The sequence below is a fragment of the Penaeus chinensis genome, chromosome 20 (genome assembly GCF_019202785.1).
Source record: "Penaeus chinensis breed Huanghai No. 1 chromosome 20, ASM1920278v2, whole genome shotgun sequence".
NCBI lineage: Eukaryota > Metazoa > Arthropoda > Malacostraca > Decapoda > Penaeidae > Penaeus > Penaeus chinensis.
The window spans coordinates 2,103,842-2,116,878 of record NC_061838.1 but is presented as its reverse complement, the minus strand read 5'-3'; the positions used below and the strand labels follow the sequence as shown (position 1 = coordinate 2,116,878).

The 13,037-nt window shown below is 32.7% G+C and overlaps 4 long non-coding RNA genes across 4 annotated transcripts in view; all 4 read right to left on the bottom strand.

Moving 5' to 3' along the window:
- The window catches only part of LOC125036251, a 757-nt gene extending 115 nt beyond the window's left edge, over positions 1-642 (bottom strand). Inside the window, exons 1-2 of the long non-coding RNA XR_007115884.1 lie at positions 517-642; positions 96-308 (exon numbers count right to left, since the gene is read on the bottom strand). This is a non-coding gene — a long non-coding RNA (uncharacterized LOC125036251). The remainder of the gene's footprint in view (positions 1-95; positions 309-516) is intronic.
- A 1,782-nt stretch (positions 643-2,424) lies between these two features.
- LOC125036274 lies at positions 2,425-3,166 on the bottom strand. The gene is made up of 3 exons (XR_007115885.1): positions 3,128-3,166; positions 2,664-2,876; positions 2,425-2,492 (listed from the first exon to the last, which is right to left on the bottom strand). It is a non-coding gene; the product is annotated as an uncharacterized LOC125036274 (long non-coding RNA).
- Positions 3,167-10,438: 7,272 nt separating this feature from the next.
- Positions 10,439-10,801, bottom strand: LOC125036077. Its single transcript, XR_007115863.1, has 2 exons — positions 10,660-10,801; positions 10,439-10,532 (listed from the first exon to the last, which is right to left on the bottom strand). It is a non-coding gene; the product is annotated as an uncharacterized LOC125036077 (long non-coding RNA).
- A 1,034-nt stretch (positions 10,802-11,835) lies between these two features.
- Positions 11,836-12,472, bottom strand: LOC125036076. The gene is made up of 3 exons (XR_007115862.1): positions 12,437-12,472; positions 12,057-12,260; positions 11,836-11,929 (listed from the first exon to the last, which is right to left on the bottom strand). It is a non-coding gene; the product is annotated as an uncharacterized LOC125036076 (long non-coding RNA).
- Between the last annotated feature and the right edge of the window lie 565 nt (positions 12,473-13,037).

Sequence of the window (13,037 nt, the reverse complement as noted above, 5' to 3'; positions counted from 1 at the left end):
TCCAGTATTGTACATTTCTATCAGAATAAATTTCGGATAAGAATTTACGATATAAAACTTTCAAAAATTCAGAAAAGCGTTGTCAAAGCTCTTACCTATCCGTAGTAGGATCCGTAATAGGGATAGTGGGATCCATAGCCGTAGCCTCCGTAGCCTCCGTAGCCTCCCAAGCCAAATCCTCCGAGGCCGTATCCTCCGTATCCTCCGTACAAGCCGTATCCCAAGTGCCGTTTCGTGGGGTCAGGGAGAGCCATTGCTGCGGCCGCTAGGACGACCACCACCAGCACGATCAACACGACGCGAGAAACCTGAAGGAAGCTTCACCTATTATATAAGTCTGTTTACGGAAAGTTTACTGAAATATCGGAATAGGTTAAGTTTAGAAACTTGCTTAATATTGTATAATCATAGTAGTAGAACAATATCAGAATAGGACGAATATAAATCAATATATGGATAAAGAATAAAAGCTATGCTCCAGTATATAATTTAAGTCAGTGAAAAACGATGCGCTACCATGATTGAGATGTTGCAGGAACGAGTGCAAGGGATGACTGTTCCGTGGCTGCGATGGCCTTGCTCTTTATACTCACAAATCACTGCTTGGCAACTCAGGACTTCCCCATCGCAGACTACTTCGGGAATTTGGAGGAAGTTATTTACCGAGGATTTCCGATTATTTCAGTAAGAGGGGTTAATACTTTCGTAACCTACCAATAAGAGCAAGCAATAGAGATTAGTTGCTAGGAATAAGATTTAATTTTGTTATGCTATATTTATTTCTGTTATTATAGTGATGATGGTAGTATCAACAAAAATGATAATATTAATAGTGATAACAATGATTATTACAATAATTATCATTATGATTATTTTTCATCTTCTCAAGGTCTGTTATCGTCCTCATCCATATATATTATGAATGAATTACTTTATTTCCTTCGTTATTTGTGCCATAGAATCTGTTATCTTGTCTTCATATCTTCAGTAACACCTTATAAATCATTACTGCTATAAAACAAATAAATGACACGCTGTCACATATTTGGGGAACAGGATTCTATTACACTCATGGGCTCCCATAAACTGTGAAAAGAGAGATGTATACATTTATATATAGATTGTGAAAAGAGCGATATATGCATAAGTGCATATATGTGTATATAGATATATATACATACATATAAACATACACATGTATGTGTTTATATGTACACATACATTTATTCTGGACTTAAAAAATATATCTATTTTTGTCGTACAAACACATTTAAAATCTAGCAGAATTAACAAAAACGTACACTTCTTGCTCATTGATATAATTCTAATCTGCAATGACTAAAAAGTACATTTCTTCTGTATAAAGATCAAGGTCATTCGTCGGGCTTTCCTGGCAACAAAATGCTTTGTCTCATTCAAAATTCAATATCTAATAAACTTTATTTATTAATTTAGTAAATTTCCGATTTTTTCAATTTCCACCGAATGCCCACGGGGAGTGTGTGTAAAACCTCGCTATCATTACTCATGTATAAGTAGATTGGTAATGTTTATGAAACTAATTAGATCCTAGTTACATATACCTTTTAGTGGGTCACGTGGTATGGTTGGTTTAGTACTGGCCCTCCGGTGTCATAGCCGGAGTGATCTAGGTTCGAAGCCTGCTCAGGGAGGATTATCATATATGTATGTATATATATTTTGTATTTGTATATACATAAAAATATGGATAAAAAGTTATGTATATAGATGTGAATATATATATATATATATATATATATATATATATATATATATGCATATGTACATATATATACACATCAAGTATGTTATATACATATATCGTAAGTAATATATATGTGCATTATATATATACATATACATACTCTACACACACATAAATGTTTATATATATGTGTGTGTGTAGAGTAGGTATATATGTTTATATATATAATGTGCATGTATATATTAATTAATATATATATGTAATATACATATGATATACAATAATAATATTTATATATATATACACACAGAACATATATACAGTATATATATACAGGCACACCTGTATATATATAAGTATAAATACTTATATATATAGATTTATATACACACAGTACATACACATACGCATATGTGTGTAATGTGTATATATCTGCTCTTCTTGGAATAAGTTTGTCGCAGTTTCATTTTTTTTCTTCTTCATGCAACTTTTATCTCAGCTGTTCTTTTGTTACCTCGTCGTTAGCATGTCAACAACTGATACATCTAAGTAGTCTTCTGTCTAAATATATATATATATATATATATATATGCATCAATTTATGTATGCATTCATTTACAGACAGGTACACATGCAGACAGGTGATTAAATGGGTAGCTATATAGATTTCACTGGAATAGGTAAAAGATAACAGTACATAGAGTTAAAGCTTTATTAGAGATAAATACAAGTCTGGACTGGTGTTCACATAACTTCGTCGACTCAGCTGAAAGGCAGGAAACGAAGTCCATATGACACTAATGTTGTTCACTTGGTAATATTGCAATGTTAGGACATATTCTTCAATTAGAAATCTCATGATGATTATAACAACCATAGATACTGATAAGATTAGGATTCTAGTAAATGACACAATACGAAAGGATTAAGATCCTACCTATCCGTAGTAGGATCCGTAATAAGGATAGTGGGATCCATAGCCGTATCCTCCGTAGCCTCCGTAGCCTCCCAAGCCAAATCCTCCGAGGCCGTATCCTCCGTGTCCTCCGTACAAGCCGTATCCCAAGTGCCGTTTCGTGGGGTCAGGGAGAGCCATTGCCGCGGCCGCTAGGGCGACCACCACCAGCACGACCAACACGACGCGAGAAACCTGAAGGAGGGAGAACTTGGCTATAGTTTTTTTTTTTTTTCTTCTAAAGGATTGGGAGACTGAAATACCTTATAGTAAAACTGATGAAGAATTCAATAAATCTTCGATATTTTGTGTATCCTAAAATAGATGATCAGCTGAAAACGATTGAACCAAGAAAAATGTTTATAAACAAGCGGCACATACCAGATGAGCACCAATGGTATGTATTCTATGAAATGTTCTTAAAGGATGCAAAGAGTGTTTGTTACCATATTTGAGATGTTGCAGATGCGAGTGCAAGAGAAGACTCTTACGTCGCCACGATGGCCTTGCCTTATATACTCTCAAATCACTGTTTGGCAACTCAGGGCTTCCCCATATCAGGCAGGCAGTTTCGGAAAGAAACTTTACCGCGGATTTCCGACAATATATATATTTTTTAGCAGATGTGACAAAATTATAGCATGTAAAGCATCTTGAAATAAATATAACCAATATCAATTGTATATCCTAGTGATATTTTTTTTTGGGAGATTGTTAATATTCAATTTCTGTTTTATATTTATTCCTAATGTCAGATTGACAAGTGCCATTAACATTATTGTTAATATCACCCTTCTTATTTTTGTTACTGGTATTATCTTTTTATCGCCATCATTATAGATGTAATAAAGTAATTACAATACAATGACAAAACTACCGATAAAGAAAATCAGAAGAATTACCAGTAATTATCTGTGTTAATGATAAAAGTATATACAAAAAACATGTTTTTAGACAAAATGTAAATATCCCAGACACTGCTCGACATAAGAGGAGAAAAACGTTGACATATAATCGCCATAAGTAAATAAATATTATAGACGAAACTGGGATGTTATGAACTGTAACTGATGTTTTATGTGTTCTAATTATGTGAAATAAGTATCATCTGCGGAACCAACGTTAAACAACCAACTGCTATTTACATACACTTCATATTCGGTGATGTCAACGCGCAGAAAGCAGTGATCCAGTGCTGCCAGATGCAAGGACTCACATTTCCCCAAATCCGAGTGCCAAAATTCCCCATTTTGGACAAAATTTCCCCATTTCAAAAAGTTTGGTTTTAATTGAGTTTTATTTGAGTTATAGCTAAAAGAAATACCAATTTCTTTCTACTTGTAGTATGGACAATAGGATACTGGCATAGTTAACTGAAGATCCAATTATATTTATGCTGAACACACTTTTAATATGAAAACTTAAATACAATAATGAAAAACATAGGTAGTACACTTCTCTCAAAACTTATTATAACTTTAAACTTAAATGTAGCATTGCTTAGTTAACCTTAATCCTGTATCATATACATGATTCACTCTGAATCATACATATCAGAGCTTTCAGAGGTCATGCGTTGGAGAAGGGTGATACTTACAGGGAAACTAAAACAAAAATCCTCTTTCAAGTATCGCCTAGTATGGAGCAATCCAACCAATGTTTTTAGTTAACTGAAAGATCCAATATCCAATATCCACAGTAAGGGAGCTGTCTCGCGGGCGGGGGGGGGGGGGGGGGGGGGGTTTGGTTTGCGAAGTTCTAGCTTCGCCCGGGCCTTCTGGATATGGCCCGGCCTGTGTCAGCTTTTTTACGGCTGTCTCATTGAGTTGTCTGACACTCGGTGCTTACCGTGGCGGCGGGATTGCCAGCAAGCGCTCCTGCCGCCATGGTGTAAGCATTTCGCATAGCCTCTTTACCAGCACGGCGGCTGTTGTGGGCGGTCCATGTCTCAGGAATTGTGTATGGTTACAATTTTCTAGGTAGTGGACTAGTGTGGCGTTCGGCTCGCCGCAGTGCTTGCAGCACCATTCATCGCGTTCAATTGTTGGGATAATCTGCCATGCACAGTGGTAACCTAGGCGCATTCTGTGAAGAATGACTTCGGTACCTCTGTTGCTTACTTCAGAGAGTGCCAGTGGTTCAGAGCCTGTGGCGTCTGAGTACCAGCTGGCCGAGGGGGAGGTTCTCGTTTCCTCTCTGTGAAGCTGCCGTAGGAAGGTACGACCGACCATCGCGGGCGGCGGACGCGAACTGGACGCGTCCACTCCGTTATCACTTGTCTGTTTCCTACTAGTGGCTACCTCTTCATCTTAAAATTATTATATTTCCATAGATACATTCGTTAAAGTTATTATGTATCATATTATTTATAATGATGTGTTGAAGAATTACCAAACTAAGAGAAAATGCTGCTCCACAATGAAAAATCCCCATTTTTTCTAGTAAATCCGAAGTCGCATATGAAAATTCCCCAAAAATGGGCATGAATTCCCCATTTCCCCATCAACATCATGATTTCCCCAAAACTAGGGAAAATTCCCCAAATCTGGCAGCACTGCAGTGATCTGCGCATGAAGGATGGCATAGCATACTCTTCCCTGGGACGATCAGCTGTTCTTGTGCTCTTTTAGTCTCACGAGTGCCGAGTTCGAACTGGTGTTAACCGGCTTTGGTGCAGATATGGTCTTTCCTTTGATATGAATCTACGGAGCCACAGACCCAGTTTAATAAAATTTTAATAAAGTTTTATTTTTGTCTGTAATTAGTTATAAAGTCGACTAAATGTTGATGTCTCGCACCTACATCTGAAGCCGCTCTGCTGTGTTAGAATAATTAATAATAATAATTGATTTTGATTCCATTTGTAACAATGGATATTCTTGGTGTGACATAATGTCTGTTTCATTTAGCTTCTCAATTATTTCCAGTATGCAAGGAATGCCCGGGGTTACCATCCACTGGCGGCGAGGAATTTGATCGCAGGTCAGCAAGATTTCTAGACGAGATCGCTACCGCTGCACAACACGGCACACAATTAACCAGTTTTGGCAATGAGATGGATTTTCCTTAGTTGTAAACTTAGTTCAGTAAAATGAATCTATATCAGTTTTGCTTACTACCTGTACCAGTTCAAAACTAGACAGATCTCTCATTTTGATTGCGCTGATTTACAGAAATCCTTGGCATGAAAGAGAACCTCATAACTAAGTCCTTTGTAACGAAATTATCAGTGGTAATTCCGTCAGTGTATCAGTGCTACTACCTTACACTCTTGTTATGCCATACGTGGACCCCCTAGGGCCTATGGACCCCAGGTTAACGAGTATGTTCTGTCTGCTCTTCTGTGCTTTATTCATATAATTCTATATTTTCTCTATTATAATTATCATTTTGATCATGGTTTTTATACTACTACTACTAATAGTAAAAATAACAACAGTAAAGAAAATGATTATAATAATGATAATGATATTGATAAATAATGATACTAATGAACAATAACAACATTAATCATGATCATAATGATATACATAATATATATTACACACACATATATATATAGACACACTGTGAAAGAGAAATATATGCATACATACCTATGTATGAATATATATACATATGTATACATATAATTTATATGTATATATATAATACAAATATATGTAAAGATTTATATATAATCAATATATATTTATGTGTATATATAACATAAATATATATTCTTATGAATATGTAATATACATATTCACCTGTATACATAGTATATTTGTAAATATATGCATACATACCTATGTATGAATATATATACATATGTATACATATAATTTATATGTATATATATAATACAAATATATGTAAAGATTTATATATAATCAATATATATTTATGTGTATATATAACATAAATATATATTCTTATGAATATGTAATATACATATTCACCTGTATACATAGTATATTTGTAAATATATGCATATATATAAAGGCATCCAATGTATATACATAATATATATTACACACACATATATATATAGACACACTGTGAAAGAGAAATATATGCATACATACCTATGTATGAATATATATACATATGTATACATATAATTTATATGTATATATATAATACAAATATATGTAAAGATTTATATATAATCAATATATATTTATGTGTATATATAACATAAATATATATTCTTATGAATATGTAATATACATATTCACCTGTATACATAGTATATTTGTAAATATATGCATACATACCTATGTATGAATATATATACATATGTATACATATAATTTATATGTATATATATAATACAAATATATGTAAAGATTTATATATAATCAATATATATTTATGTGTATATATAACATAAATATATATTCTTATGAATATGTAATATACATATTCACCTGTATACATAGTATATTTGTAAATATATGCATATATATAAAGGCATCCAATGTATATACATAATATATATTACACACACATATATATATATATATATATATATATATATATATATAAGTATATATATTTATAAGCATATATTCAGTATATATACATGTATATATACATATACATATATTTATATGTACCTGTATGTATAACTATATATATATAGCTTTGTATATACTAACGCATATATATATATTCAGTATATATACTTACATATATATGTATATATGTATGATATACAAATGTACAAGCATATATTTATGTATATATATCTATGTATAAATTCATATATTATAATGAATACAGAAATATTCATGTGTATGATATACATATGTATACATATAATTTATATGTATATATATAATACAAATATATGTAAAGATTTATATATAATCAATATATATTTATGTGTATATATAACATAAATATATATTCTTATGAATATGTAATATACATATTCACCTGTATACATAGTATATTTGTAAATATATGCATATATATAAAGGCATCCAATGTATATACATAATATATATTACACACACATATATATATATATATATATTGTAAGTTTGTATTCATGTCGCAAATTTAGCCATGTTAAAAGAAAAAACACGCAGAATGAGTTCTTTATCAACATCGTGAATATAAAGGCATAAACTGCCCCAACACAAAAATATTCTTATAACTCTCAAATGACTGTCTGGCAACTCAGGACTTCCCCATCCTCGGCTAGTATTTTCGGGAATTTGGGACAAGTTTTTCCGAGGGTTTCCGGACGTGCTATTTCATCAAAAGGGACAGCTAATCACGGTATGTATCAGTCTGTTAAGAAATATATTTATGACTTTCATCTATGGTTTGTCGACTTTTCGTTTCCTTAATATATCGCCAGAATCTCTGATATACAAATGTATAAATATATATATGTGTGTATGTCTATGTATAAATCTATATATAACAATACATGTGCTATATATACATACAGAGTTATATATACTAATCAATATATATCCATGTAAGTATATACAATGTATAGGCTATATATATATTTATATACTTATTCATACGTATATACAATATGTATACAATATGATACTTAACTTAACACCTGATGCACCACCCTCTGCAAAAGGGATATGAAAATGATAAGAAATCATTATTGTACAGTTTAAGAGAAAGTTTGCATAAGGATTCACGATATGTCAATGTTGTCAAAGTCCTCACATATCCGTAGTAGGATCCGTAATAAGGATAGTGGGATCCATAGCCGTATCCTCCGTAGCCTCCCAAGCCAAATCCTCCGAGGCCGTATCCTCCGTATCCTCCTTACAAGCCGTATCCCAAGTGCCGTTTCGTGGGGTCAGGGAGAGCCGCTGCTGCGGCCGCTAGGACGACCACCATAAATAATAATGATAATAAAAAAAAAAAATAATAATACGTGCAGTGTTCCGTCAGACATTTGGAGAACCAAGTCTTGTACCCTTGGGGCCCCATTACGCTGTGAAAAAGAGAGCTGTATATTATATACATAATATATAGACACACTGTGAAAGAGAAATATATGCATACATACCTATGTATGAATATATATCTCAAATGACTGTCTGGCAACTCAGGACTTCCCCATCCTCGGCTAGTATTTTCGGGAATTTGGGACAAGTTTTTCCGAGGGTTTCCGGACGTGCTATTTCATCAAAAGGGACAGCTAATCACGGTATGTATCAGTCTGTTAAGAAATATATTTATGACTTTCATCTATGGTTTGTCGACTTTTCGTTTCCTTAATATATCGCCAGAATCTCTGATATACAAATGTATAAATATATATATGTGTGTATGTCTATGTATAAATCTATATATAACAATACATGTGCTATATATACATACAGAGTTATATATACTAATCAATATATATCCATGTAAGTATATACAATGTATAGGCTATATATATATTTATATACTTATTCATACGTATATACAATATGTATACAATATGATACTTAACTTAACACCTGATGCACCACCCTCTGCAAAAGGGATATGAAAATGATAAGAAATCATTATTGTACAGTTTAAGAGAAAGTTTGCATAAGGATTCACGATATGTCAATGTTGTCAAAGTCCTCACATATCCGTAGTAGGATCCGTAATAAGGATAGTGGGATCCATAGCCGTATCCTCCGTAGCCTCCCAAGCCAAATCCTCCGAGGCCGTATCCTCCGTATCCTCCTTACAAGCCGTATCCCAAGTGCCGTTTCGTGGGGTCAGGGAGAGCCGCTGCTGCGGCCGCTAGGACGACCACCATAAATAATAATGATAATAAAAAAAAAAAATAATAATACGTGCAGTGTTCCGTCAGACATTTGGAGAACCAAGTCTTGTACCCTTGGGGCCCCATTACGCTGTGAAAAAGAGAGCTGTATATTATATACATATATATATAGACACACTGTGAAAGAGAAATATATGCATACATACCTATGTATGAATATATATACATATGTATAAACATATGTATGTATGTACAAATACTATTATATTCTGAACTTAGAAAATATATTTATCTTTGTCGTACAAGCATTTAAAATCTAGGTGAACTAAAAAAATCTGACACTTCTTGCTTACTGACATAATCCTAATCTATATGACTAAACAGTACATTTCTGTATAAAGATAAGGGTATATAAATATATGTTTGCAAATGTGTATATAGACATATGGATGCGTATGTACAGATGTGAATATATAAATGTATATATACACCCAGGTATATGCGTGTATATATTTACCCAGTATATTGTGTACATAATTATATAAGTAATATATATGTACATTATATATAAATAGATTTATGTAAATATATATACTCTGCACACATATATATACACATATATGCGTGTATGTGTAATGTATATAATATACATGTATATATTACTTATGATATATGTATATATACATACGATATAGTGGATGTATATTTGTATATACATACACACGCACATATACACAGTACATATATGTATACATTATGTTTATATATACATATATACATACAGTACATATACACATATACAGTGCACACATATGTATATATGTACATATGTGTGTATATCTATACGCACAGAATATATATAAGTGTAAATTGTATATATGTGTATAAACATATATGTGTGTTTATGTGTGTCTGGGCCATTTCGTAATGCTTTTTTTTACAGCCATGTGTACATATATGTAGCCAGGTAATTAGATGGCTAGCTATATAGACTTCACTAAAATAGGTAAGAGATAACAGCATATAGAGTTAAAACTTTATTATATGGTATTTAAGAATATAAATACAAGGCTGAACAGGCAGGAAACGAAGTCGATGTTTACTTGATCCTTCGTTATCTGGAAAAGTAATGTGATGTTAAGAAATATTATTTTATAATGAGAAACCTCATGATTATAACAACAATAGATACTGATACGATTAGGATTCTAGTAAATGACACAATACCAAGGATTAAGATCCTACCTATCCATAGTAGGATCCGTAATAAGGATAGTGGGATCCATAACCGTATCCTCCGTATCCTCCGTAGCCTCCCAAGCCAAATCCTCCGAGGCCGTATCCTCCGTATCCTCCTTACAAGCCGTATCCCAAGTGCCGTTTCGTGGGGTCAGGGAGAGCCGCTGCTGCGGCCGCTAGGACGACCACCATAAATAATAATGATAATAAAAAAAAAAAATAATAATACGTGCAGTGTTCCGTCAGACATTTGGAGAACCAAGTCTTGTACCCTTGGGGCCCCATTACGCTGTGAAAAAGAGAGCTGTATATTATATACATATATATATAGACACACTGTGAAAGAGAAATATATGCATACATACCTATGTATGAATATATATACATATGTATAAACATATGTATGTATGTACAAATACTATTATATTCTGAACTTAGAAAATATATTTATCTTTGTCGTACAAGCATTTAAAATCTAGGTGAACTAAAAAAATCTGACACTTCTTGCTTACTGACATAATCCTAATCTATATGACTAAACAGTACATTTCTGTATAAAGATAAGGGTATATAAATATATGTTTGCAAATGTGTATATAGACATATGGATGCGTATGTACAGATGTGAATATATAAATGTATATATACACCCAGGTATATGCGTGTATATATTTACCCAGTATATTGTGTACATAATTATATAAGTAATATATATGTACATTATATATAAATAGATTTATGTAAATATATATACTCTGCACACATATATATACACATATATGCGTGTATGTGTAATGTATATAATATACATGTATATATTACTTATGATATATGTATATATACATACGATATAGTGGATGTATATTTGTATATACATACACACGCACATATACACAGTACATATATGTATACATTATGTTTATATATACATATATACATACAGTACATATACACATATACAGTGCACACATATGTATATATGTACATATGTGTGTATATCTATACGCACAGAATATATATAAGTGTAAATTGTATATATGTGTATAAACATATATGTGTGTTTATGTGTGTCTGGGCCATTTCGTAATGCTTTTTTTACAGCCATGTGTACATATATGTAGCCAGGTAATTAGATGGCTAGCTATATAGACTTCACTAAAATAGGTAAGAGATAACAGCATATAGAGTTAAAACTTTATTATATGGTATTTAAGAATATAAATACAAGGCTGAACAGGCAGGAAACGAAGTCGATGTTTACTTGATCCTTCGTTATCTGGAAAAGTAATGTGATGTTAAGAAATATTATTTTATAATGAGAAACCTCATGATTATAACAACAATAGATACTGATACGATTAGGATTCTAGTAAATGACACAATACCAAGGATTAAGATCCTACCTATCCATAGTAGGATCCGTAATAAGGATAGTGGGATCCATAACCGTATCCTCCGTATCCTCCGTAGCCTCCCAAGCCAAATCCTCCGAGGCCGTATCCTCCGTACAAGCCGTATCCCAAGTGCCGTTTCGTGGGGTCAGGGAGAGCCACTACTGCGGCCGCTAGGACGACCACCACCAGCACGGCAAAGACGACGCGAGAAACCTGAAGAAAGATTCATATGTTACATCTCTTTAAGAAAAGTTTACTAAAATATAGAATTAGAATATTGAAAAAGTAACTTAGTAGTATATAGTCAATGAAAGATAAATTAATGCATAAATAAAGGATAAAAGCTTTGGACTAATGTATAATCATAGTCAAAGAAAAATGTTTATTACCATGACTAAGATGTTGCTGGAATGAGTGCAAGAGATGACTGTGCCGCAGCTGCGATGGCCATGCCTTATATACTTTCAAATCACTGCTTGGCAACTCAGGACTTCCCCATCGCAGACTACTTCGGGAATTTGGAGGTAGTTATTTACCGAGGATTTCCGATTATTTCAGTAGGATGGATTAATATTTTCGTAATCTACCAGTAAAAACAAGCTATAGAGATTGGTTGCTTGTAATGAGATTTAATTTTGTTCTGCTGTATTCATTTCTGTTATTATTACTATCATTATAGTGCTAATGATATCAACAAAAAGGATAATAATATTAATTTTGATAGTAATAATTATCCTTATCATGGTTATTATTAATCTTCTCAAGGTCTATTAGCGTCCTCATCAGTATATATTATGAATGAATTACTTTATTATCGTATTTGTGCCATAAAATAATTACCTTATTTTCTTATCTCCACTGACACCTTCAGTAATGGTATAAATCATTACTGAAAAAAAATATATATATAACAATAAAAAAATAAATAAAAAGTCAGATATTTTGAGAAACAGAAGTCTTGTACCCTTGAGGGCCTCTTTAAACTGTGAA